General features: G+C 41.6%; 1 protein-coding gene across 9 annotated transcripts in view; it reads right to left on the reverse strand.

The window, feature by feature from the left end:
* Positions 1-26,800, reverse strand: part of mpp7a (MAGUK p55 scaffold protein 7a) — a 155,609-nt gene that overhangs the window by 120,325 nt on the left and 8,484 nt on the right. Inside the window, exon 1 of one of the 9 annotated variants that reach the window (XM_086151596.1) lies at positions 15,839-15,879. The exons of the other annotated variants lie outside the window; for them this stretch is intronic. The gene's annotated coding sequence lies outside the window, so the exon portion shown is untranslated. Of the gene's footprint in view, positions 1-15,838; positions 15,880-26,800 lie in introns of those variants that run through there. 9 annotated transcript variants of the gene reach the window in all.

Here is a 26,800-nt window from a genome sequence, read left to right on the forward strand (position 1 = left end):
TGTTTGAGATTGTTGTATTATTCTGGATTGCAAAACGTGCTTATCTGTCAAGAAAAATGGACGACAAGCCTTATCTTTCAGCTTGATGCTTATTAAGAGAGAAAACGAAGCCATTGATCAAATTATTGGCTATGAAAACACTGCTTGACTAGATTATACATCAGGCCAACAACAAAATGTTAAGTGTGCTTTGACCTTGACATCCATCCATTCATTCATGGGGGTCGAGTAGAGGGACAGCAGCCAAAGCAGGAAGACCCAGCCTCTCTGTCCTCAGCCACATGGTCTAGCTCTTCAGGGGAAATTCCAAGACCATTTGAGGGACATAGTCCCTCCAGCATGTCCTCGGTCTTCCCCACACCCTCCTCCTGGTGGAACATGCCTGGAACACCTCACCACAGAGGCCTCCATGAGGCATCCTGACCAGATGCCTGAGCCACCTCATCTGGCTCCTCTCTATGCAGAGCAGCAGTGGATGTAATCCCTCTTCAGTGACCAAGCTCCTCACCCTGTCTCTCAGGGAGAACCCAGACATCCTATGTAGGAAAATTATTTTTGTATCCTTGATGTAGTTCTTTCAGTCACTAGCCACAGCTCATGATTATAGGAGAGGGTGGAAACATAGATTAACCGGTAAATAGAGCACTTCACCTTTTGGCTTAGTTCCGTCTTCACCACGATGGACCAATGCAGAATCCGCATTACTGCTAATGCTGCACCGAACCATGTGCAGATCTCCCATGCCATTTTTCCCCTCACTCATGAACAAGAAGCCCAAGAAGCCCACTTTTTTCCAGTTTAGGACCATGGTCTCAGATTTGGAGATGCTAAATTTCAGCCCAGTCACTTCACAACAACTGCATTTAACCCATCATGGATGAACCATGAGCAGAAGCCAGGACCCAAAGTCCCACGGCTCTAATTTCTCATCAGCAGACGTGTCATCGGGCTTGAGAAGGTCTTCAAAGTATTCTTTTCACCAACACAAAACATCTGAAGTTGTAATCAGCAGCGCACCATCCTCGATATATGCAGTATTGACAGTGCACTGCCTCGCCCTCCAGAGCCGCCTATTGGTGGACCAAAATCTCCTTGAACCCATTGCACTCCATGGCCTCAGAATAATAGGACTCCTTTTTTTGGATTTCTTCTGGTTCCAAGTCACTGCTTTTGATGTGACCCACCAGCACAGAGAGTAGCATTTTCAACTTTTTTTCAGCTGAGTTTTTCTAGATTTTTCTTTAAATATAAACATCTTTACACTTTCCTCATCTTCTCCTCATCTTGGGCGTCTCCTCTTACACCTCTCCGCCTGCTGCAACAGACATTCTTCTCGGATGGGCTAACAATAGGCTAACCAAAAACAAAGACTTTGTCAGCTGCCCCAGCTAACACAGCCAACGCACTCAATAGGTAAATACCAAGTGCTACCCTCGGTCATATTAGCCAATGTGCGTTCACTCTGTCGAAAGATGGACAAACTCCAGGCCAACATGAACCACAAGCATGAGTACCGGACTTAAAGTACCGGTTAAAAAGTTAGAAAATTAACGATAATTCACTGTATATAGATTTTGGTCATCCCATAAGGCGAGACCGGGACTGGGGGGTCTATCTCTGCGTTGACCCCCAGTATGTTAGACAGTGGTCGTCAGGGAGCTGCTCCGCAACTTAAACATTGAGCTCCTAGCGGTCTCCCTGAACCCTTTCTATCTCCTTAGAGAATCCCCACAACTTTTCCTGATCATGGTTTATATCCACCCAAAAGCCAACGCAGCCTCAGAGCCTATGAAATCCATGCTTGACAGATTTGAGCAGATGTCCCCTTCTTCTTTTTCTTCTTCTTTACTTTCGCCATTTCCTTCAGGGGTCGCCACAGCGAATCAACCTTCTCCATCTAACCCTATTCTCTGTATCCTCCTCTCTCACACCAACTACCTTCATATTCTCTCTCACTATGTTCATAAATCTTCTCTTTGGTCTTCCTCGAGACCTCCTGCCTGGCAGCTCCAGTTCCAGCATCCGTCTACCAATATATTCACTATCCCTCCTCTGTGCATGACTGAACCATCTCAGTCTGGCTTCTCTGACCTTCTCTCCAAAACATCTCACTCGTTCTTCCTCTGATAAACCCATTCCTGATCCTGTCCATCCTGCTGACTCCCAAAGAGAAACTTACCATCTTCATCTCTGCGACCCCTAGCTCTGCCTCCTGTCTTTTGTCGAGGCCATACAGCATCGCATGTCTCACCGCTGCCTTGAACACCTTTCCTTTCATTCTGGCAGAGAGTCTCCTATCTCACTTTTTTCCACCCATTCAGGCCTGCTTGAACCTGAAATCCTCCAAAGTCTTGATCTCCACTCCCTGTAGCCCCACCATTCCACCCGGGTACCTCTCATTCACAACTTTCATTCTTCTCCTTTCCAGAGCATACCTCCACCTCTCTAGATTTTCCTCAACCTGTCCCCTGCTCTCACTACAGATAGCAATGTCATCTGCAAATATCACAGTCCATGGAGATTCCTGTCTAATCTTATCTGTCAGCCTGTCCATCACCTTCAAACAAGAAGGGGGTCAGAGTTGTTCCCTGATGGAGTCCCACCTCCACCTCAAACCTCTCTGTTACACCTATAACACCGCACCAGTGTCTCAAAGCTAGCATAAATGTCCTGCACCAGTCCAACATACTTCTCTGCCACTCCATATTTCCTCATACAACACCAGAGCTCCTCTCCTTGGCACCCTGTCATATGCTTTTTCTAGGTCTACAAAAACACAATGGAGCTCCCTCTGGCCTTCTCAATGCTTCTCTAATGGCGTTCTCAATGAAAATACTGCATCTGTAGTACTCTTTCTAAGCATGAAGCCATACTTCTGTTCACTGCTGTGTCCTCTGCAAACATCATAGTCCATGGCAATAATGTTTGCAGATGACATCCCCTGATGCCCCAAAATTCATCATGGGTGATTTCAATCACTGCTCCCCATACAAAGCTCTGAAAGGATTCCAGCAGCATGTTACGTAAAGCCCGTCTGTGGAATACATTTGAGAAATGTTTCAGATCCGTCCCTGATGTTTACAAAGCTGTCCCCCTCACCCTCTGCTGACCACCACTCCATCCTGCTTGCTCCCACCTATGCACCAGGTAGGTGCATAGGACATAAGGACAGCAGGTAGAATAACTAAGATCATCAAGCAGTGGATGCCAGACAGCACTGATAGACTTCAGGGATGCCTATGAATGCACGGGTTGGGATAATTGTATGTCCACATCCAAGGATATCGGCGAGCAGGTGGAGACTGTATCATCCTACATCTCCTTCTGTGTTGACAATATCATCCCCACAAAAATGTCACCATGGTTTCTAACAACAAACCTGGGTGACTACAAGGCTAAAGAAGATTCTAATTAAAAAAAAAAAGAATCACTTGCGGACTTCCGGTGACGCAATGTACTGAAACATACGCACGGAGTTGAGCTCTCCCAAAAATTGGTAGTATTCAGCAGTTTATGAAAAAATACTTGACAGTTTAATGGTGGAACAGTGAGTCTGAGGCATTGCAGATTAGGATGAGCACGGCCGGAGACACACGGAACGCAGCAAAACAGCAAAAACAGCAAGAAGAAGCGAAAGGAAAAGATCGGCCGCCATCTTCCCCAAGCCAGGTGAGCAGAAAAACGGATGAACAGAAAATGGAGAACATTCTTCGCGAGTTGAAAGAGTTGAGGAAAGAAAATAAGCAAGCATTTGCAGACACTAAGGAACAATTAATTAGACTGGAGGTGTCGGTCACGGACTTGATTCAAAGGATTGAGAAGCTAGAGCGGAGAACTGAGGAAGCGGAGACCAGGGTATGCCAGGTGGAGGACACAGGCCAGCGCCATGAGAGGATGCTGAGGCACCTGTTTGAAACGGGAGGCGGCCCTGACGAACATGTGCGACAATCTACAGAACCGGATGCGCCGCAACAATCTGAGAATTTATCAAGTCCCCGAGGAAAGTGAGAAAGGTGACATGATTGGTTTTGTGAGGAACTTAATTGAGACGGCGCTAAAACTCCCGCCCGAGCTAAATCTAAAAAATCGAGAGGGCACACAGATCACTGGGGCTAAAGCCTGCGAGTTCAGCGCCTCTGCGCTCCATTATCGTGAGGTTTCTGGATTATACAGTAAAGGAAGCAGTGCTGCGACAAGCATGGGCCCAAAAACGAGTGAAGTTCCAAAAAGGAGTGATTTACTTTGACCAGGATTACTCTCCAGAAATACAGAGGAAGAGAACGCAAGTCCGAGGAGTGATCAAGCAGCTGAAGGAGAAGGGGATCCGGGCAATGTGCCGCTACCCGGCGCAGCTGAGAATCAACTTGGAGTCGGGAGTGAAAACACTACGCTGGTGGATGCTGTGCCAACATTGAAGAAGCTGGGCAGCGAGGTGCAGGTTAGTGAGAGAGAGAGACTGGAATGGGAACTCTCAAAGACACATGGCAAAGACAGGATGGTGGGAAGAGAGAAAGAAAGGACACATCACTGTCCGTCGCAGACCTGCGGGCTGTTTTGCTGGACTAAAATAATGAGGAGGACTGTGCCCGGGTAATGTTAAAATAATTAGATAATGTTATTACTGTCAATCTTAAAGTTCTATGTGTATTACTGTTCATAGTTTAAACAGCCAAATATGCTGAAGTTAAGTGAATCATATTGTAAAGTTATTGAGAGGAGAGGAGAGTTAACTGCTATTATTTTCAATTAATATTTTTCTACGATGAGACCCGTGTTGGGATCACCGCCTCACCAAAGATTTTGTTTTTTTCTTTGGTCTGTGGTTGGGACAGCACTTAGTGCACTTTTCCCAGAGGGAATCTTAAATCACAACCCTCTGCCTGCATTACAACAGGAGCTGGACAGATATCTGTACTCAGCTGGACTATTGGAAGTCACATATGTTTACTTTATTTTTTCTGTTTTGTGTTTTAAGAGTTCTTATTTCCTTGACATGTTGGTTAGGTCGGCACAAGTGATTTTTGTTACTACTAGGACAAGGATAGTTACTTTATGCAAAGGTGAATCTGGGGAGAGTAAAATGAAAATAGGAAATACCAATTTATGTCAGAGGTTGGGATTATCAGTTATAATGTCAAAGGATTAAATAATCCTATAAAAAGAAAGAAAATGCTGACTCAGTTGAAGAAATTTAATCGCTCAATAGCGTTACTACAGGAAACACACTTAAATGAGGTAGAACATAAGAAATTGAGGAGAGACTGGTTTGCACAGGTATTTTATGCTTTTTGTTCAAACAGCAGAAAGAGGGGAGTAGCAATTTTAATTAGTCATTCAATTAGTTTTGCAATTCAGAGAGAAGTGAAGGATAAAGCGGGGAGATATATACTTATTATGGGAACAGTAGGTGGAGTAGAGCTAACTATCATGAATATCTATGCCCCCAATGAAGATGACCCCAATTTCTTTAAAAAAGTGGCGACTGTAATGGCAAGAGAAGCCAGAGGCACTATAATTTTAGGAGGAGATTTCAATTGTGTTTTAAATGTAAAATTGGATAAAACTCCTTCTGATTATGGGCCCATTAGCAGGAAATCCAGGGCAGCAAAACATATGTTGGAAGAATTAGGACTTGTGGATGTTTGGAGGGCTAAGAACCCAACCACGAGAGATTTCACCTTTCTGTCCATGATACATGGGTCATATTCAAGAATTGATTTGATTTGCATCTCAAAACAAAGCTTATATAAAGCCAGAGAATCTGTTATTGAACCTGGTACCCTATCTGATCATGGTCCTGTCTATATGAAATTAAATTTAGGCTTTGGTTGGCACTTCAAATACTGGAGACTAAATATTTCATTGTTGACAGATCCAAATATAAAGGAAAACATAAAAAAAACAATTGATGAATACTTCAAAATTAATGATAATGGATCAGTATCCCCCTCGACTCTTTGGGAGGGGGCAAAGGCGGTGCTGAGAGGGAAATGTATTGAAATTGCGGTTAGATTAAACAGACAGAGAATGGAAAAGGAAAAACAGCTGGAAAGTGACATAAAAAGACTAGTACATGAACACAAAATGACAAGGGACAAAAATGTCTTTAAACAAATACAAGAAAGTAAAACCTCCTTGGATGAACTTCTCACACAAAAAGCAGAGGGAGCACTTCGATACACAAGCCAAAGGTACTATGAAAAGGGAAATCGGGCGAGCCGGCTACTTGCGTTTCAATTGAGGAAACAACAATCAAGCCGTATTGTCCCTAAGATAAAACACCCCTCCTCTCTGACCGAGGTCTCCCACCCAGAGGAGATAGCTGAGGCATTCCGTACTTACTATAAAAATCTTTATGATACATCAGGAGAAACACAAGACAAAAGGAAATTAGAAGATATATTAAAAAATCTTAACTTAAGAAAACTCTCTGCATCTGAGGCAGACGAATTAATAGCTCCTATCCGAGAAAACGAGATACAAGACGTTATTAAATCATTAAAAAACAACAAATCCCCTGGCAAAGATGGTCCACCAGGTGAATCTTATAAGGCCTTTGGAGAGGCGCTTGTGCCAAAACTTTGCCAGATCTTTAATTATGCCTTACAGGAAAATGACCAACCTCAGAGCTGGTCTGAGGCAGTAATAACGGTTATACACAAAGAGGGGAAAGATCCATTAGATTGTGGTGCCTATAGGCCAATCAGTTTGTTGGGGAATGACGTAAAGATTATTAGTGCCATATTAGCAAACAGAATGCAGAAATACTTAGGTAAATTGATTAACCCAGACCAGACCGGTTTCATACCAGGTCGACAAGGAGCAAACAATATGCGAAGAGCATTAAATGTACAATCATTGGCAAGACATTCAGTTCACCCGTCAATGCTTCTCAGTCGAGATGCTGAGAAGGCGTTCGACAGGGTGGACTGGACATATCTGAAATTTACTATGGAACAAATGGGATTTAATTTGACATTTATAAAATGGATTGAAGCACTGAATAAAGACCCAATATCAAGAGTCAGGGTGAATGGGTACTGCTCCCAATTTTTTCACCTTAAAAAAGGAGTCAGGCAGGGGAACCCAATCTCGCCTATTTTGTTCGCATTGTGTATTGAACCGCTTGCTGAATTGATAAGGACAAATGATCAGATCGAGGGAATAGTAGATGAAGGAGGGGAGATACACAAAATTTTGTTGTTCACGGATGACGTTCTTTTGTTTATAAGAAACCCTCAGTCATCTATACCGGCCCTTATGCAATGCCTGAGGGACTATGGGGAGATGTCAGGGTACAAGGTGAATGAGGGGAAATCAGAAGCAATGATGATAACAGGATGCTGGCCGACATGCTTGGATGGACAGGTGAAATTCAAGTGGTCAAAAAGGGGCTTTAGATACCTGGGAATCATTCTCACACATAACACAAGTCAGCTATATAAGACAAATTATGGTAAACTAATTTCTCAGATCAAAAATGACATGGAAAGATGGGAGGTGCTTCCTTTGTCCTTAGTTGGGAGGATAGAAAGTATCAGGATGAATGTCCTACCTAGAATGCTGTTTCTGTTCAATGCTCTGCCTATCACTGTTCCTGTATCTACCTTTACATCACTGGATAAGCTCATTTCCAAATATATATGGCAGAACAAGAGGCCCAGAGTGAGATTGAAAATACTCTGTGCACCCAGAGATAAGGGCGGATTGGCCTTGCCACACTTCCGAAGTTACTCCCTGGCAGCACAACTCGGAAAATTGGACTCATGGATAAGACTAGATATGGACACAAGATGGGTGCATATAGAGCAAGGTTCAGTTAAAAATGTGTCGCTTTCAACTCTCCCCTTTCTAAATTCAAAAGCAAGACATGGACTTAAGATACAAAATGAATATGTCAACCATACACTTAAGGTTTGGGAAAAGACAAGACGATTCCTGAATCTACCTCTATCCCTATCAAGGGCAGCAAAAATAACAGCAGCAGGTGACTTTCTGCCAGCAAAGATGGACAGTGGTTTCATTAGATGGGCAGGGAAAGGTTTAATCACAATAAATCAGTTATTTGAAGGAAGGACTCTGAGGGCTTTTTCACAACTTCACAACAGGCAAAATATGACATTGACTCTAAGGATTTATTTCGATATTTTCAAATTTGACATTATTTGATGACACACAAAGAATGGGACAATATTAAAGAAGCTTCAACTAATTTTGAACAATATTGGATTGAGATAGTTGAGAACAAAATGAACATTATATATATATATATATATATGGCAGGATACGTATGGACACTTCAGTAGACACACTGGATGTGAAAGCTAAGTGGGCACTGGAATCTAATGCCGTGATTGCTGATGGAGAATGGGAGGGTTCTTGGTTGCCCTGGCAAAAATGTTTAAGCAGCCCAACATGGAGGGAGTTCAGCTGGAAGTTAAGAATAAGGGATTTTAAAACTCCCTTGATAATAGCTTCTTATGATAATAACTGTTCTCCCCTGTGTTGGAGGGGCTGTGGCATAACGGGGGACTTCTCCCACATCTTTTGGGACTGCCCTAAACTGATGAAATTCTGGGAAGAGGTAAAAAAACAAATAAGTGAGATTTTAAAATTAAACGAACCGATTGATCCACAACAATTTATTATGGGTACAGCATCAACAAGCAACCTAAGGAAAAACCAGGTGTTTTTGCTTAGAGTTCTTCTATTAATTGCACATAAAATGATCACAGTAAACTGGCACAAACCCCACCCACCTACCCTGGACCAGTGGCGTCAGAGACTTAAGGATGTAAACTGCATGGAACGCATAACAGCAAACTTACGACTTCAGACAGACCTATATCTTGACAAATGGGCACCCATTAAAAAATATTTGGAGAGTTGAAGATATTATCTCTATTTGACTGAGTAAGTTGTTTTTTTGTGTTTGTGTTTTTTTTTGTTTTTTTTTTTTAGTTTTATTTTTCGCTTGCTATTGAGGAAATAAGTGACCTAGAAAGATTATTGTATAATGTATATCTTGTTATGAGGTTTTGTAAGAATGTGTACGACACTGTTAAGGAACCTGTTCTAATAAATGTTCAAAAAAAAAAAAGGTGTTTGATGTGGACAGTTTGTAACAAGCACAAAATAACAACAACAATATACTGCTCAGGTTCCTCCCAACCATACACTCTCAGGTCTGTGTCTTTGTCCATTGAAGTCTCCCAGTATAACAAGAGAGATCCCGGTAGGAGTGCAGGCCCTCCAGGGACTCCAAAAAGGGTGCGTAGACTTAACAGCTGTCGACAGTCAGAAACCATCTGAACCCATCCTCCTCTGAACCCCAACATACAGGCACCAAGTCAGGGGTCAATAAGTATGCCTTACATTTGCTCAGCACCTCTCCCTGGGGAATGGAAGAGTCCAACCCCTCTTGAGAAACTGGTTCCGGAGCCCAAGCAATGGGTCAAGGCAAATTTGACAATATCAGTCTGGGACCTCTAAGTCCTGCATCCCAGCTCTGGTTTACCTAAGTCCCGAGAGCAGGGGTGGGCAAACTACGGTCCACGGGCCACATCCAGCCCAATGGTCTTTTTAATCCGGCCCGCCACAGAATTCATACTTGATGTGAATGATTGAATGATTGGATCTAAGAGTGTAAAAGCTCAGACAAGATGCTATTTCATTTTTGGAGCAACTTGAGAACACTTGTGAATTATCCTGAGCTGAATGACACAGATTGGCTTTTTGATTTAGCCTGTACTGTACTGGACTGTACTGGACGCTACTGGGCTGGACTGGACTGTACTGGACATACTGACACACATGAATGAGCTGGATGTGAAGCTACAAGGGAAAAACTGATTTGTGCATGAAATGCAAACAAACGCCAGAGCCTTCAAAACCAAGCTGGTTTTATTTTCAAAGCAAATGTCAGATGAGTCTGACATGTACTCTTAAGAAATGCGTTTTTTTTTAAATATATATTGTATCTTGTGCTGACCCGGCCCGTCTGTCAAATTTTACAAGTCGATGCAGCCCCTTAGCCAAAAAGTTTGCCCACCCCTGCCCGAGAGCCAGCTTTTGTAGCTGAGGATCTGACCGCCAGGATTTCTTACTTCAGCCACCACCCAACTCACATTGAACCCAACCTCCTGGTTCCGCCTATTGATGGTGAGATAACAGAAAGGGGGACCCATGTCGTCTCTAAGGGCTGTGCCTGGCCAGGCCGCCTAGGGTACAGGCCCAGCCGCTAAGCGCTCGCAATTGAACCCCTACCCTTGGGCCTCCAGTGAGGGTCCTGGTGGCCTACATCCAACTATGGTAAAATTTGGTCCATTACTGTTATTCTTCATTGAGGGATATTTGAGCCACACTTTGTCTGGATCCTTGCCTCGGTCCTTTCTGCCTTAGGTGAGCCTACCAGCCGTATAGCCCCTGACAACTTAGTACCTAAAATCACTGGCAACAACTGCTCCACCACGATTACCTGACAGCTTGAGGTGAATCCATTTGTAAAATAGCTATTTCTTTCTGCATACTGGAACAATCACAGACCAACTGGTAAAATTACAGACAAATTTACAGAAGCAGATGTGTAAAACACATGACACATACAGTAACTACAGTATATCAAAGTGGAGTAAATGAGACTGTTTATTCACATGTAAGCTTGTCGTAAAACTCCATTTCATTTAGGGTTGTGTCTTTAAGCCATTAGGCTGTGTACAACAGATGTTGATTAAACAACAATCAAGGAGAACGTTCATCAACATAGCATTTGGCATGTAAACAAAATATCAAGACAAAGGGAAAAATAAAATCTAAAAACACTCCAGATGTAGATACCTAAGCACACAGTTTAATTCAGCATTGTTTTGTTGCCAAAATGTCACTGCCTAATCCTTAACATGAGGCACTTTATGGTGTTTCATCAGAATTTTGTTTTCAGGTGTTTGCCATACAAAATATTATTTGGTGCTATCCGTTCAAATGATTGGGACCTTTATACCAAAACACAGTTGTATCTGGCAAGGCACAGTTTAACAGTTTCTGAATTGACCAACAGGGGAAATATAAGGATAAGTGGCAAAGTTACAGATCACTACTTAAGGGAGATACACAGAAATGGTACTAATGAACAATAGTGTGAAGTACAAGCAAAAAGACAAAAAAAAACATTTAAGCTTGTCGGGTAAACAAATGAGGAATACCTATCAATATATTAAAACAACTAAAGAAAATTTCAGCACAATTTGGTTCAAGTTATATATATAGATGTGAACACACATTATAAATCTGTTTGAATATCATGTATTTTCAGACCCTGAGCTGATGAGTCCTCTCAAAGAGTTACTATCTATTATTCTCACATCAAGAAAAAAAATGAAAACATTTAAAAAGATACATTTTACTGTGGGTTTTTCTTCTACTGATAATAGTTTGCATCTAGAAACGCACCTCAACCAATGTTATCAGCAGTAATAACTTTGCCCAGTGACAAATGTAATAGGTAGACAGAAATGTAGCTATACCAGCTATACTAAAACAGCATTCAAATATTGGTGCCAACACGTTCATATACTTGCAGACACAATGTAAGTTAGGCACATGCAAGTTTAATGCTGGACTATGTACTTTAACACATTGTAAGTCGCTTTGGATAAAAGCGTCTGCCAAATGCAATGTAATGTAATGTAATGTAACACATCTTCAACACTCTGTCTATAGTCCCCTCAACACTTCCAGACATTAACACATCTACATGACCCAATCAACCCCCCCCCATGCTCTTGTACTGTACCTCTCTTCCTTCTCCTCACTCATCATCCCCTACTCCTTGCTCCACCTAATCCTTGATGCTATCTTCTGATAGCATCTCCCCCCAGGATTCTTTAGACCTGTGCCAGCTGTCCCCGGTACTGAAACACCTCTAAAACTTGAGCCTGAGACAGGTGTCAAGTCCTGCTTGGTAACTGTCCTGTACCCAAGAAGTCGTCACCATCTGACCTCAAAGACTATCGACCAATGGCACATTCATTTCACATGAGTAAGGTTCTGAGAGACTGATCTTAGCCCAACTGGGGGCAAAGTTAGTTCTGGACCCTCTCCACTTTGCTTGTCAGCCCCACTTAGGAGTTAAATACAGTGTCATCATCTTGCTGCAACAAGCTTGCTCACACCTGGATGGTGGAGGAGTTACAGTGAGAATCACTTTCTTTGATTTCTTGATTTCTTTGATTTTCATTCAGCCACTGTTGCTGGATAAAAAGTTGAGGTTGATGGGTGTCAATGACCAACTGGATGACTGACTATTCTATTTTTATTTCTCCTTTATTTAACCAGGAAAGTCCCATTGAGATTAAAGTCCTAGCCAAGAGGCAGCAAAAGAATACAATTGCATTTAAAATGAAATTAAAATGCCATAGAAATCATATAAAACAGTTACAAGTCTGTGAAGTCGTCTCAAGTTTTCTCAAGTGTTCTCAATCTGGACTTAAAGCCGCTCAATGAAACAAGTTCCGTGAGTTTCCAGTCCTTTTGCAACATGTTCCATGTAGTGGGGGCAGAACAGACAAAAGCCTTTTTCCCAGTTCCATGCGGACAAATGGAGCAGAAAGAAACAGCTGATCATTAGAACGTAAACCGTAAGAATCAACACTTCTCTGTGTGATTACGTTACAAATGTAAGAGGGCAACAGTGCTCTGTGATTGGTCTCAGACTGGAGAACTTTAAGACCGTAGTCGATGGGACACTGAAGAAACTGTCATCCACCATGGACAACCCTGACCAACCCCTCCACCTTACACTGAATAGACAGCGGAGCAGCTTCTCCAGCAGACTGTTACAGCTCCGCTGTCTAACAGACAGATAAAACAAATCTTTCCTACCACATTCCATAGGCCACAAAGTAGCAGATATTAGTAAAAGTGAAGTGAGAGATGCACTGAAGAGGATGAAGAGTAGAAAGGCAGTTGATCCTGATGAATACCTGTTGAGGTATGGAAGTGTCAAGGAGAGGCAGCGGTAGAGTTTCTGGATAGATTACTCAATAAGATCTTAGAAAGTGAGAAGATGCCTGAGGAACGGAGATGATGTGTGATGGTGCCCATTTTTAAGAATAAAAGGGATGTGCAGAATTGCAGAAACTATAGAGGGAGAAAGTTGAGGAGCCACACAATGAAGTTAGTGGAAAGAGTAGTGGAAAGCAGACTGAAACCAGATATCAGAAATTCAGTCAGAGGATACAGGAGGAAAACGTCACACATGAGCTGGCAGCATATCACTGCATAATTCACCAGGAGTCGCTGTGTGGCAAACCCTTGAAAATGGAACATGTAATGAGCACCATAACGCGATTAATTAACTTCATCAGAGCCAAAGGTTTAAATCCCCACCAGTTCAAGGCATTTCTGGGCGAGTTAGATACAGAGTATGGTGACTTCCCCTATCACAAAGAGGTGGGATGGCTAAGCCAGGTAAAGGTGCTGCAAAGATGTTTCGAGCTGCGTGAGGAGATCTGTCTGCTCATGGAAAACAAAGGGAAAGACACAACAGAGCTCTGAGATGAACCATTTCTGTGTGAAATGTAGATGTGCGACATCGCAAGCCATCTGAATCTGATGAACCTGCAGCTGCAGGGACGGGGGGAAGGTCATCTCTGATATGTACAGTACAGTGAAGCCGTTTAAAACCAAGTTGAGTCTGTGGGAAATGCAGATGCAGATAGAAAACTTGAGCCACTTTCCCAGCTGCCAGACCAGGAAAGAGAAGCTCTCTACCACTGTGTTCCCAAGTGCACAGTTTGCCGATAAACTCAACATTTGCGGCCGACTTCCGATGCCGATTTGCTGATTTTGAAGCCCAAAAAAGTAAGTTTGCACTGCTCGGCAGTCCTTTCGCAGTTGACGTGGAAGGTGACCACCAAACCTACAAATGGAGTTGATCGAGTTCCAGTGCAATGACACACTGAAGGAAAAATATGAGCTGCTAAGTTTGCATGTTTCATCCCCAACACAATGCCCCAGCTTCGCATTGAAGCTGTTCAGACACTCTCTATGTTTAGCAGCACATACCTGTGTGAACAACTGTTCTCTTTGATGAAGCTAAACAAAACATCGCAAAACATCTCCTCACTGAGAGGAGCTGTCTCAGTGATAAGCACCTTCACTCAATCCTGAGGATTTCCTGAGCTCAGAGCCTGACCCCAAACAGTGATGAACTTGTACAAAAGATGAGACACCACCAAATATCAGGTGCAGTCTCAGACAAGTGGGCATCACAGAGCATGAACGTATTTTTAGTTTTTAATTCAGTTCAATTTTTACATTTGTTTCAATACTTTCTTTGAAGAAAGTATTGTTTTGTCTGTGTGCCATAGATTTTTGTATTTTATTTTATTTATTTATATTTATTGTTCAGTTAATTGCAGATAGGAGCCATGAGAAAGAATATAACTGATTTGATTTATTTATTTTTATTTTCTCATTTTTCTATTTGAAAGCAGTAATTGATATGATCATAGAGCAGCACAATATTGCATTCTCAGTTTGTAATGCATGCAATTTTATTTAGCATGTACGTCTTGGTTCAATAGACTATGATCAGTCAGTTCAATATGTTTTAATAAACACTGAACTTGTCCGGCCCTCAGCTTGTAACAAATTTGTTTTTTGGCCCTCTGTGTACTTGACTTTGACATTCCTGGCTTAATTGGTTCAGTAATGTACAGAGGAGGGATAGTGAATATGGGTAGACAGATGCTGGAATTAGAGCTGCCAGGTAGGAGATCTAGAGGGAGACTGAAGAAAAGATCTGTGGACGAAGTGAGACACAATATGAAGTTGGTGTGAGAGAGGAGGACACAGAAAATAGGGTTAGATAGAGAAGGTTGATTCGCTGAGGGGGCCGCTGAAGGGAAAAGCCAAAAGGAAAAAAAAAAGACTCAGTTGAATACACTATAAAGAATATAGGTATTTCATGTTCAAACTGATAAACGTTAATTTTTTTTGCAAATATTCACTCATTTTGAATTTGATGCCTTTAACACATTTCAAAACAGTGGGACAGGGGCATTTTTACATCTGTGTTACATCACCTTTCCTGTTGACAACACTCAATAAGCATTTTGGAACTGAGGACACTAATCATTTAAGCTTTGTAAGTGAGTGAAGATGTGGTAAACATGTATGACGTTTGAGATAATTCTTTTGTACTTTTAAAACTATATTTACATTCCATTTAATTTCTATTTTTAGCTTGTCCCTGCCTGTTCTTTGTATGTTACGCTGCACAATACTTTTACAATCCTGGGATCAGTAAAGTACATCTTATCTTACCACCTATGCCACACTGACTGGTTTAACAGATTTATTCTAAAATAGAAAATAAAACAGTGATGATGGGTAGACTTTATCTATAATTAGCTATATTTAGCTCCCAGCTTGACCCACAAATCAGCTAAAAATCCTTTAAAATTTAAGAATAAAATACTGCATTCATTCTTCAATTACTTGACACCCACCCATACACAGACAACGCAATCAAACATGCATATAATAACATTATTATATGATGCAGAAAACTGATAAGGAACGTATATGGTATAATGAATTGGACCTATAAACAGAATTTCTAATCAATTATCCACCAATAGCCTTTCTCTGAAAAAGTAAGGAATTATGTCCCTGTGCCATAAAGATTAAAAGATTTGTATGAGGACAAAAAATATGACTCCCCTCTGTTAAAGAATAAGTATTAGTGGGACAGAGTAGTGCAAATATGTCATCTTCAGAGTATGATAAAGTAAATGTATAACAAAGACTGGCTGAAACCAAGGGAATGACTTACCAGGTAATGCTGTTCCTGCGAAAGTAGGAACAGGCACTCCCTCACAGCTTTGAAAGTGTATGCAAACAGAATTCTCCCAAACAGGAAGATACCCACCCACCAGGTATATCATCTGAACATACCTGAAACACAAGTTTAATTTCCAAAGGCTTACAATGCTCCACCCTCTTAACCTCATACAGTGGTTTGCAATAGTAATCATACCCACTTTTTCCACATTTTGTAACAAAAAACACAAATATAAATACAATTTATTGGACTTTTATGCATTTTTGCATGGTTATATTATTAATTTATTCCAAAAAAAAAAGTGCAGTGTGTATTGAGCCCCCTGAATCAATACTTTTTGGAATCTTCTTTTGCAGCAATTTCAGCAGCATGTCAATGAGGTAAGTATCTGCCAGCCTTGCAGATCTCGAAACTGACATTTTTGCCCATTCTTCTTTGCAAAACTGCTCAACCGTGGTCAGATTAGATTCATTCAAGATTCAAAGTGTTTATTGTCGCATGCAGTGTAGAAACATATTTCTCTGTACAGTGAAATTCCTACTTTGCTGTCCACAGCAGTGACGTGCAGTCAGTAGACGCAGGTGAGGCCCGGCCTCACCTAAAATGAAAAAATAAATTGAATGGTTCTATTTATTCAGTGATTTGTACTGTAAAGTTATTCTTTTTTTCAAAATCGCTGAAAAAAAAAAAATCACATTTAGCGTTTAAATATGAAGAAGAGACGTGCGGTGACACGGCAGCCAGTGGAGCCAACTATGGATTGCACGTCACTGGTCCACAGTACATTAGGATATATACTGACGGAAAGAGTGTAAACACTATTGTAAGTATGATACGATATGAATATGAAAAGTGCAGTAAAACACTGGCAGTGCAATAAGGCATTTGAGTGTGGATTGGTGTGCAACTCACAAAGTGCAGGTGCAAGGATGAGTGCATTTAAATGGGCAGTAGTAATATGTGCAAGAAGAATGAGTGTCAGCTGTTAAGGAGTCTGATGGCAATCGGGTACAACAAATTATTAAATATGTTGTTCTACATTTCAAACGCCAAGGGTGGACATTTGTTTGTTAGTTTGTGGGGTATGACCCTGATGTAGGAGTCTTTGTTTAATAGGTGGGAGAGGGAGTAATGTAAGGTGGCAGCTGTGGCATCCGAGGTAGACCTGTTGAGCTGGTATGCGAATTGCAGGGAGTCTAGGGTTTCCGGAATGGCATTCTGATGTGGGCCAACACCACTCTCTAGAAGCACTTCATGATAATCGGCATGAATGCTACTAGCCTTTTGTCATTCAGGCAAGTGGGTGGGCTCCTCTTGAGGAGGGGGATGATGGTTGTGTTCTCGAAGCAGGTGGGGATGGTGCTCTGGCACAGAGGGAGAGGTTGAAGATGGCAATGAGAACACCAGGCAGCTCAGTGCCACAAGCTCTGAGGTCCAGCTCCAGGATGTTGTCCAGTCTGGCTGCCTTGCAAGGATTGATCCTTTTCAGCACTCAGCGTACCTGGTCTAATGACACTGTTAGGAGAGAGGCATGAGATGGGGTTTTGTCAGTCCCATTACGTGTGTGGCTCACCTCTGTGTTGTGGTTGGGGTTCTCGAAGCAGGTGTAGAAGATGTTGAGGTCAACCAGCAGGCTTTCTGCTGTGATGGCGATGCTGGAGGTGGACTTGTAGTCCGTAATGTGCTGCAGACCATGCCACATCCGCCCAGGGTCAGCAGTGGAGTAGAAGCCATCCAGCTTCTCTCTATATCCATCCAGCTTCTCTCTTCTGATAGCATTCTTCAGTTCGTACTTAGCAACTTTGTACTCCGTCTCATTGCCAGACCTAAACGGATGACACCAGGCACGCAGCATGTGGCGTACCTGACTATTCAGCCAAGGCTTCTGGTTGGGGAACTTCCTGACTCGTATGGTGAGCGTGATGTTGTCAACACAAGTGCTGATGTACCAAGTCACATACTCAATATACTCTTGTATGCTAACAGAAGACTCCCCCCTGAGTGGCTGCGGTCTTGGAACACATCCCAGTTGGTTGTCGCAAAACAGTCCTGCGGGATGCCCTCTAAATCCAGGGTCCAGAGTTTGATTTCTCTCGTTACGTTGGTTATGTTACGTATGTCTGTTTCAGTCTCTGTCTGTATGGGGGTACAGAAACAGAGAGATGTGGTGTGACTGTCCAAAGTGGCACCAGGTGGCTGCCCTGTAATTGCCACAGATGTTACTGTATACGTAGTCAAGGGTGTTTTTGTCTCGGTGGGGAATCTCCACATGTTGGTGGTACATGGGGAGTACAGCCCGCAAACTGCAATAGTTGAAGTCACAAGCTGCAATCACAACGGCATCAGGGTGTGCTGTCTGCAGCGCACTGATGACATCATGGAGCTTGCCCAACCCTGTCGCGGAGTTAGCCTGTGGCAGGAGGTAAACAGTGGCTAAAAACATGGCAGTGAATTCCCTCAGTAGATAATAGGGACCGCATTAAAGCGGCAAAAACTCCACTTCTGGCAAACAGTGCTTGCTTACAGTCCGCATGTCTCCACACCATGTGTTGTTAATGATCACACAAACACCTCTTCCTTTAGCGGCCCGGCCCCCTCGGTGTACGGAGTGGGTCTGCAGCTGAATGGCACATGTCCTTGTCCTTGTCCTTGTCCGAGAGCCAGGTCTCAGTGAAGATCAGGGTGTGGCACTACTTGAGTTTACGCTGGGTTGTGATTCTGGTTCTCAGGATGTCCTCCAGGGACCACACATGAGCAAGCAAAAGGCTAGGTAGTGGTGGTTAGCTCGCTCTTGCTTTTAGCCTAGCATGTAGCCCACCCCACTTGCAAAGCTTACGCCATGGTGTCTGAGGCGCCGCCCTTGGGACGGTCTGTCCTCTCGGGCTCGGTGCTTTCGGCCATCCTGGGGGTGGTGGTGTTGATGGTCTTGGGAGCATACAATGACCTGTAGCTCCGGTGGTATGGAATGTGTAAATTCCAGGAGCACTTGTGAGTGATAGTTTTCAGATCTTGCCACAGATTCTCAATTGAATTTAGGGTCTGGACTTTGACACATTAATATATTTTGCTTTAAACTATTCCACTGTAGCCCTAGCTTTACATTGAGGGTTTTTGTCCTGCTGGCAGGTGAACCTATGCTGCAGTCTCAAATCTTCCTGTTTTCTTCCAAGATTGCTCTGTATTTGGCTTCATTCATCTTCCCATCAACCCTGACCATCTTCCTGTCCCTGCTGAAGAAAAGCACTCCAAGAGCATGATGCTGCCACCACTATATTTGACATTAGGGATGGTGTGTTCAGACTATTGTGAAGCCTTGGTTTTTCACCACATATAGCATTGTTCATTTAGCTCAAAAAAAAATAAAAAAATGGCTTTTTTCTTGCTACTCTTGCCAAAAGGTCAGATTTGTGTGGTGCAGCACCAATAGTTTTGTTGTTCTTAACACTTGTGTGCCATTCTGTGTCGGTCTTTCACATAAAATTTGAATGAAAGAGATTTGTGTTTGTGGTCATAACATTACAAATATAAAAAAAGTTAAAGGGATATGAATACTTTTGCCAGGTAATTTTACAAGTAAGACATTTCAACTACAACCAGGAGAAACTTTCAAGAGAAACTTGAAATCCTTGATCCTGGGTCTTAACTGTGCCTGTAGAACAAGTCAAAATTTTCCCCTTCAAACGGGCCTTTTCAATTATTCATTGGCGTTGTATCTTGTGCAGTCATTCTGTAGATTATATTACCCCTTGTGCCGCAAGGTTACAACTAAAGGAAGAATGATTATTAAACTGTATCTTAATAAAAAGTAAAATACAAATGTATAAACAAAACAGACATGATCAGGAATACATTTGCAGGGACCAACATTCAGCATTGATACGGAGATTGTTTACCCACTTCACTGAGTTGGGATTAACAACTAGATAAAGCGACCTATTCAATTAATCAATTGAAAAACCCAAATGGTGCAGAAAGCACTTCTACAACCACCAGAGTGACCTCGGACCCGTACTTCGGACTAACCCCTGGGTCAAAATAAATGTAAGCACCAGTCATCTTTAATATCTGAATGGCCTGAAATGTTCTATTCGGTGTCAAGAAGTATAGAAAGAGGGAACCACTGTGAAGCTGTGCTCCGTTTCAGCATCAAGTCAAATTAAACTACCACAATACAAGACTATCATTATTCTTCAACTGGACATTTTCTCCAGCTTCAATCACTTTCAAAGAAAAATGCCCTTTGAAATAATTCCACAATGACTGTGATATGCCTTTTATGATCGTGTCAAACCTTAGATACATACCATGAAAAAGATACATTTACTTAAAGTGTATGTGATGAAATTAGATCACACTATATATTAACACTAATTTTCCAGCAAACCATTTTTTGTTTATTTTTCTTTAGAAGAAGTACAGCTCTATTGTAAGTCGCTTTGGATAAAAGCGTCTGCCAAATGCAATGTAATGTAATGTAATGTAAAAGTACAAATACCCTTTTGTTGCCTAGAAAGACTACTACAGATGTAGTATTTGCATTGAGAATTCTAATAAAGAACTACAGAGAAGGCCAGAGGGAGCTGCATTGTGTTTTTGTAGACCTAGAAAGAGCAAATGACAGGGTACCAAGAGGAGCTCCGGTATTGTATGAGGAAGTCTGGAGTGGCAGAGAAGTATGTTAAACTGGTGCAGGACATGTATGCTAGCTGTGTGACAGTGGTGCAGTGTGCTGTAGGGTTAACAGAGAAGTTCAAAGTGGAGGTTAGACTCCATCAGGGATCAGCTCTGAGCCCCTTCTTGTTCGCAATGGTGATGGACAGGCTGACAGATGAGGTTAGACAGGAATCCCCATGGACCATGATGTTTGCAGATGACATTGTGATCTGTAGTGAAAACAGTGAACAGGTTGAGGAAAATCTAGAGCGGTAGAGGTATGCTCTGGAAAGGAGAGGAATGAAAGTTAGTTAGTATGTGTGTGAATGAGAAGAACTCGGGTGGAACAGTGAGGCAACAGGGAGTTGAGATCAAGAAGCTGGAGGATTTCAGGTACTTGGGTTCAACAGTCCAGAGCAACAGAGGGTGTGGAAAAGAGGTGAAGAGACGGGTCCAAGCAGGTTGGAATGAGTGGAGAAAAGTGACAGGGGTACTATGTGATAGAAGACTATCGGCCAGAATAAAAGGAAAGGTGTACAAGACAGTGGTGAGACCAGCTATGCTGTATGGACTAAAAACTGTTACAATGACCAAAAGACAGGAGACAGAACTAGAGGTTGCAGAGATGAAGATGTTGAGGTTCTCTTTGGGAGTGACCCGAAAGAAGAAGAAGAAGAAGATATTGATCAAATAATGAATCCTCAGGGAAAATAAGGGATATCTACAGAACTCCTCTACCCCTACCCATCCTATCTGTGGCTCCCAAGGCAGCTCTGTCTCAATTTTGTCTCAACAAATAAATGGGAGCGGGCTACTGTCACCATCTATCATCATTCATGCATTCCATCCCCCCTAACCACCACAGTATGTCTTACTGCTATACTTTTCCTTTGAAAAAAAAAACCAGCCTATTTTACCTGAAAAAAAATATGGGCCCTTCTCCTGAGCTGCTTCCCCTGTTAACTAACTGCAAAATGCAGCAGATGTGGCAGCAACACTTGTACCAACAAACTTGTACCAAAACCAAATATGCAAACCTACGACATACTGGATCGGTCGAGATCCAAGTTAACAACAACCATCAATAGTGCTGATAAACCCACAGGATACCAGTGGAAATTGGGCTGATATGGGTCGAAGAAGGAGAGGAGGATGGATGCAGTGAAAGAGGACAAGAAGTTCGTTGGTGTGAGAGAAAAGAATACAGAGAACAGGACTGGACGGTTAATTTACTGTGGCGACCACCAAAAGGAGCAGCCGAAAGAAAAAGGAGAGGAAATTGTGCAGAACGCTCCACTCAATTCATGTTATTTTAATATTGTTACAATGACCTTGCTACCAGACCTTATTTAGTTGAAAACTCTTCCGTTACTAAATGAACTTAACCTTCTCCAGGCAGATGTTGCAGATTTGCGACAGCTAAATGCTACTTAGCTAATTACGCCACAACTTAATTTGAGCCTGAGAGGGTTAAAGCCCATATTCACAGGACTGGTTGGTTAATGATAAAAGCAGATGCTAAAAGTAATACAATTCCACTCTACACTTGAAAGAAGCCTCTTCTAGACATCAATTAATAAGAAATACATTCAAAGGAACTTAAAATGAACATTCCCATTTTGCAAAAGGTAGCAGCTATTGAGAATCCCAGATAGTGTTTGATTGAAACTCTCCTGAACTATTTATGAAATTCAAATGGAGTGATACCTGACTGCGATCTCCTTTTTCAATTAAATCATGCAAAACCTCTGGAATTATGCTGGTCTGGTGAAAATTCTATGCACTTTCCCTGTATTTTTTGCCAGTTCAAAATATGAAATAAATATGATCATGACTTTTCTTGATCTTTATTGATTCTTTCTCTGCAACCAACTCAGAAAAAAGAGACTATAGTTTACAACTGGGATTTTCATACTTTCACTATTTTTCAGCTCACTTTTTGGAGTGGAGGAAGTGTCATATGTTTTATGAATAGTCCATATGGAAGTGGTAGGTTATTAGCTTCTTACTTGGTCCTGCTCAGCCACTCATTTCTATTTCTTTTCTTAAGTCTAGTATGGATAAATGGAAGGGTAACTCTGGGACTCGTTGACTTGCTAGAAATTTCAAGATGCTGGTGAAAATCAACGCAGATGCATGGTGTGATGACCCATGAGCTGTAAAAAATCAGATGGCAGACTGGCTGCCCTCTATGTCAAAAAAGAGGCAAATGTCAATGATATATGTGCTGATGGAGCCTTTCATCCATCCTCTGTTTCCTTTTTCTTGCCATAAAATCCCTAACTACAAGTACACCATGTGATCGACCACTCGATGATTGTCATAACAGGCAACATGGCTCAGGGGGTCAGAACAGTTATCATTAAACCATACATTCCTGGTTCGAGTTCAGCACTCATCCTACTCTGTCAAAGAGATGATGAACAAGACATTGAACACCCAACCATTCCCCTCAAACTGTTAAGTGGCTGCCTATTGCTTATTCGCCCATGATGGGTGCAATGCAGTGGTCACATTTTGCTGATGTTGTGTCATATGTATAACTAAATGTGACAAAATAAAGATATTTCTTCTAATGACCCCCTCTTCGATCTTAGCTTAGTTATTTGTCATTTTAGTAAGTGTCTTTCAGTATGTCCTTGGGACTTCCTGATCATACTTAGTATAGAAGTTCCTGCTATCATGGACATAACTGTTTCCCAGACATTGTTTTCACAATGAAGACAGCAGGGGTATTCTATGGCTTTTGAGATTGTTATTGTCCTGCCACACTTAATTATATTCAGTCTGTCTTTTCCTGACAGTACTAAGATTTATTGGTAGCAGCCTCTTCTCTCTGGTAAATACTGGTGTGCAAGTCATTTGTGTCAAAAGATGGACACACCGATGAGAACTTCTTTATTTTTATTAATTATCAAGTCATTTTGTGCATAATGTTACATTATTATTGGTAATATATCGATTAAAGCAACAAAAAAAATCTGAAGAGACGTTAGGGAGCCGAAAGAGCCGGCTCTTTTCAGTGAGCCGAGCCGAAAGAGCCGGTTCTCTAGAAAGAGCCGGAATTCCCATCACTACTTCACACCATTTCAGTGTCCTTCCCTCTCCTATTTTCTGTGTCTAGAAGCCTGTCAAACACAGGACCCGGGGAGGAATGTCCTGCTGCAGGGTCAGCAAAAGTTGGCTTTAACTCCTAAGTCAACAAAGAACATACTGTGTATCTTAAAGCCTATTGGTGTACGGTGAAAAGACATAAAACCGCACATTAAGTGAATCTTGTCAATTCACTTAATGTGCGGTTTTATGTCTTTTCACAGTTGATTTTTCAACTCATCTTGCATTCTCAAACAACTGATATGACATATACCAATAGGCCAATAGCCAATAGGCTATACCAATAGGCTTTAAGATACACAGTATGTTCTTTGTTGACTTAGGAGTTAAAGCCAACTTTTGCTGACCCTGCAGCAGGACATTCCTCCCCGGGTCCTGTGTTTGACAGGCTTCGAGACACAGAAAATAGGAGAGGGAAGGACACTGAAATGGTGTGAAGTAGTGATGGGAATTCCAGCTCTTTTTAGAGAACCGGCTCTTTCGGCTCAGCATCACTGAAAAGGGCCGGCTCTTTCGGCTCCCTAACGTCTCTTCAGATTTTTTTTGTTGCTTTAATCAATATATTACCAATAATAATGTAACATTATGCACAAAATGAGTTGATAATTAATAAAAAAAATATATTATACTACTATATTATAGTAGCCTTTATTTTTTCACTCTACAGTGAACTTTTAACTCATTTAAACTTTTTTTTTTTTCTATACAAAGCAACTTTAAAGTCAAGCAACACAAAATCCCTGAAAAACACACAACACAACAAAATGTAAATTAAAAATATTTTCTTTTCAGTGCAACAAATAAATGATTAATAACAAGAATAAACTTGTAGCTTTTTTATACGTAACAAATTTAAAGTGAAACACAGGATCCCTGAAAAACACACAAAATAAAATTAAAATATTTACAGATCTACAAAAAATAAATTATAGAATACAAAACAATTTTAGCTTTTTATACACTCAACAAATTTAAAGTCAAACAACAACACAGAATCCAAAAAAAAATGCAAAACAACAAAATATAAATTAAAATTATTAACTCTTCAGGACTCACAAGAACTATTTACAATTTAACTTTTAACCAATTTAGACTGAAACAACACAGAACCCCTGAAAAACACGCAAAAAGTATGAATTAAAATGTGTAAAACAAAAAGAAAAAGATCAGCAGTCTCTACTGAAGATTGGCATTTAAAAACACCAAGCTTTGAGGGACCAATATGGCTTCCTCTGTCAGTGATTATCTGACCTGTTTTAGAGAAGATTGTCTCAAGGGTACTGGTGTTGTAACAATGCAGTCTCTGAGTCATCACATGTGTGAGGCGTGGATAGACTGAAGCCTATCTTTCCCACCAGTTTAGTGGGTCAGCACCTCTCTGGAAAAGTTGCCCCCCCGCTCAGTGCACTAAGCAGCGCAGACACAGAGACGACACCACGCATACTGACGTGCGCATTCAAGAGAAAAAAAGCGAGAGAGGGAAAAAAAAAAAAAAAGCGTCTCGAAGGGAGTGCCGGGGAGCTGGGGAGCCGGCTCATTGAGGCGTTACGTTCGCGAACGACACATCACTACTGTGATGACCTTATCAGACACTATTGACCATCTACCAGTGACCAATGCTTGGCTCCCTCAGTTTTACTATCATCTTTTGGACATGTCCTTGTCCAGGTTATTTGTGGTAGTTGGATGGAATCTTTTAGCCGGTATGCATGAATCATGTGAGGTGTGTAATGGTATCCAGCTCTTTATACCTGATACCCTGTCTGGGGTTTCTGCCAGCCATGCTTGGATCAGTTTTCATTTTATTAACAAGCCATAGAGAGCAATTTAGATGGTTCAGTGGAGAATATCCCAACTATTTCTACAGGTTCTTCTCCCTGCAGTCAGAGTATGCCCAATGACGGAGGCTCCCTTCACACATTTCTTTGGGTCCAAGTAGCGACAAACTTCTCCCTATGTTGTTTAAATTTGTGTTTTTCAACAACTGTGCTCATGAAAGGTTATTTGGTGTGGGGAAATTATTCAATGATTTAATTATTCAATGTCATGTTGTTAGGCAAAAAACATTTTTTGTGGAAATGTACAATTCGTTACCTGCAAGTAATCAGCCACTGTATATGTATGTGCTGGATTGTAGCAACCAGCAGAGTAATTTAATACTCTTCAATGTCAATAGGTGGCAGCAGGTAGCTAATTACCTGGTTACCTAGGACAATAGAATTAGTGATGAAAGTGACAGCGGTGCCAGTGATGAAGTTTTGAAAAGGAAAAATGCAAACTCCAACCTGGGCCCTGGACAAAAGTCTAACAGAGAGGAAGGCGCCTAGTATAACTGATGGTTAAAAGAAAGCAAAGACAGTGAGGTCGAGGCACTACAGCAAAAGCTATCTTTCTTTTGGATTTGCTTTCAGGAGGGATAAGAAGTTACTGACTCAGTTATGCTTAGTGCATGGAAAAAAGCTATCCAACAGTGTCTTGGTTCTAAGCAAGCCACCATATGCTTCAAAATAAAAATGTAGACTATTTCGTTTACCTTTCTGAACACAAAGAGAAACAGCTGATGTTAATGGGAAAAATACACAAAGGTGAATGAGAGAACCTTAAGGGTGGCAACTAAGTTGCTGATCTCGTAGCATAATTCTAAATATTCACACATTGTGGCAAAGAGAATAGCATTATCTGCCTGAAAAGACATTGGAAACTAGATGCCCCGCCTTTCACAGTTAGAGAAAAAGCTAGTTCCACTGTCAGATCACACAATAGCAAGACTTATTGAAGAGTATGTCAGCAGACATTGAAAGTGTCGCTTTGAAAAAGATAGTGGAAAGTGGAAAATTTCCATTACAACTTGAGTAGTTGAAAGTTAATAACAGACACACTCAACTTTTGGCCAACGTGTGTTTAGTGAATGAAGACATCAGAGAAATCATCCTTATTTTGCAAGGCTTTGACTGAAAAAACAGAAGGTGAGAACATTGTTTGTGCCACATCAGAATATCTTGACCAAAGAGGACTTAAAAGGGAAAACTACACACTAATGGAGCAGCAGCCATAGTTTGGCACACCAATTACTTGGTTAGCTGAGTAAAGGAGAGAATCCCGAATGTAACTGTTTCACACTGCTTTTTGTACTGTGAGGTACTCGTTGCAAAGACTTTACCAGCAGACCTACCGGTAGTTCCTGTG

Source organism: Fistularia commersonii, chromosome 8 (assembly GCF_037954325.1).
Source record: "Fistularia commersonii isolate RoL2024-O1a breed Wild chromosome 8, RoL_Fcom_v1.0, whole genome shotgun sequence".
Lineage (NCBI taxonomy): Eukaryota > Metazoa > Chordata > Actinopteri > Syngnathiformes > Fistulariidae > Fistularia > Fistularia commersonii.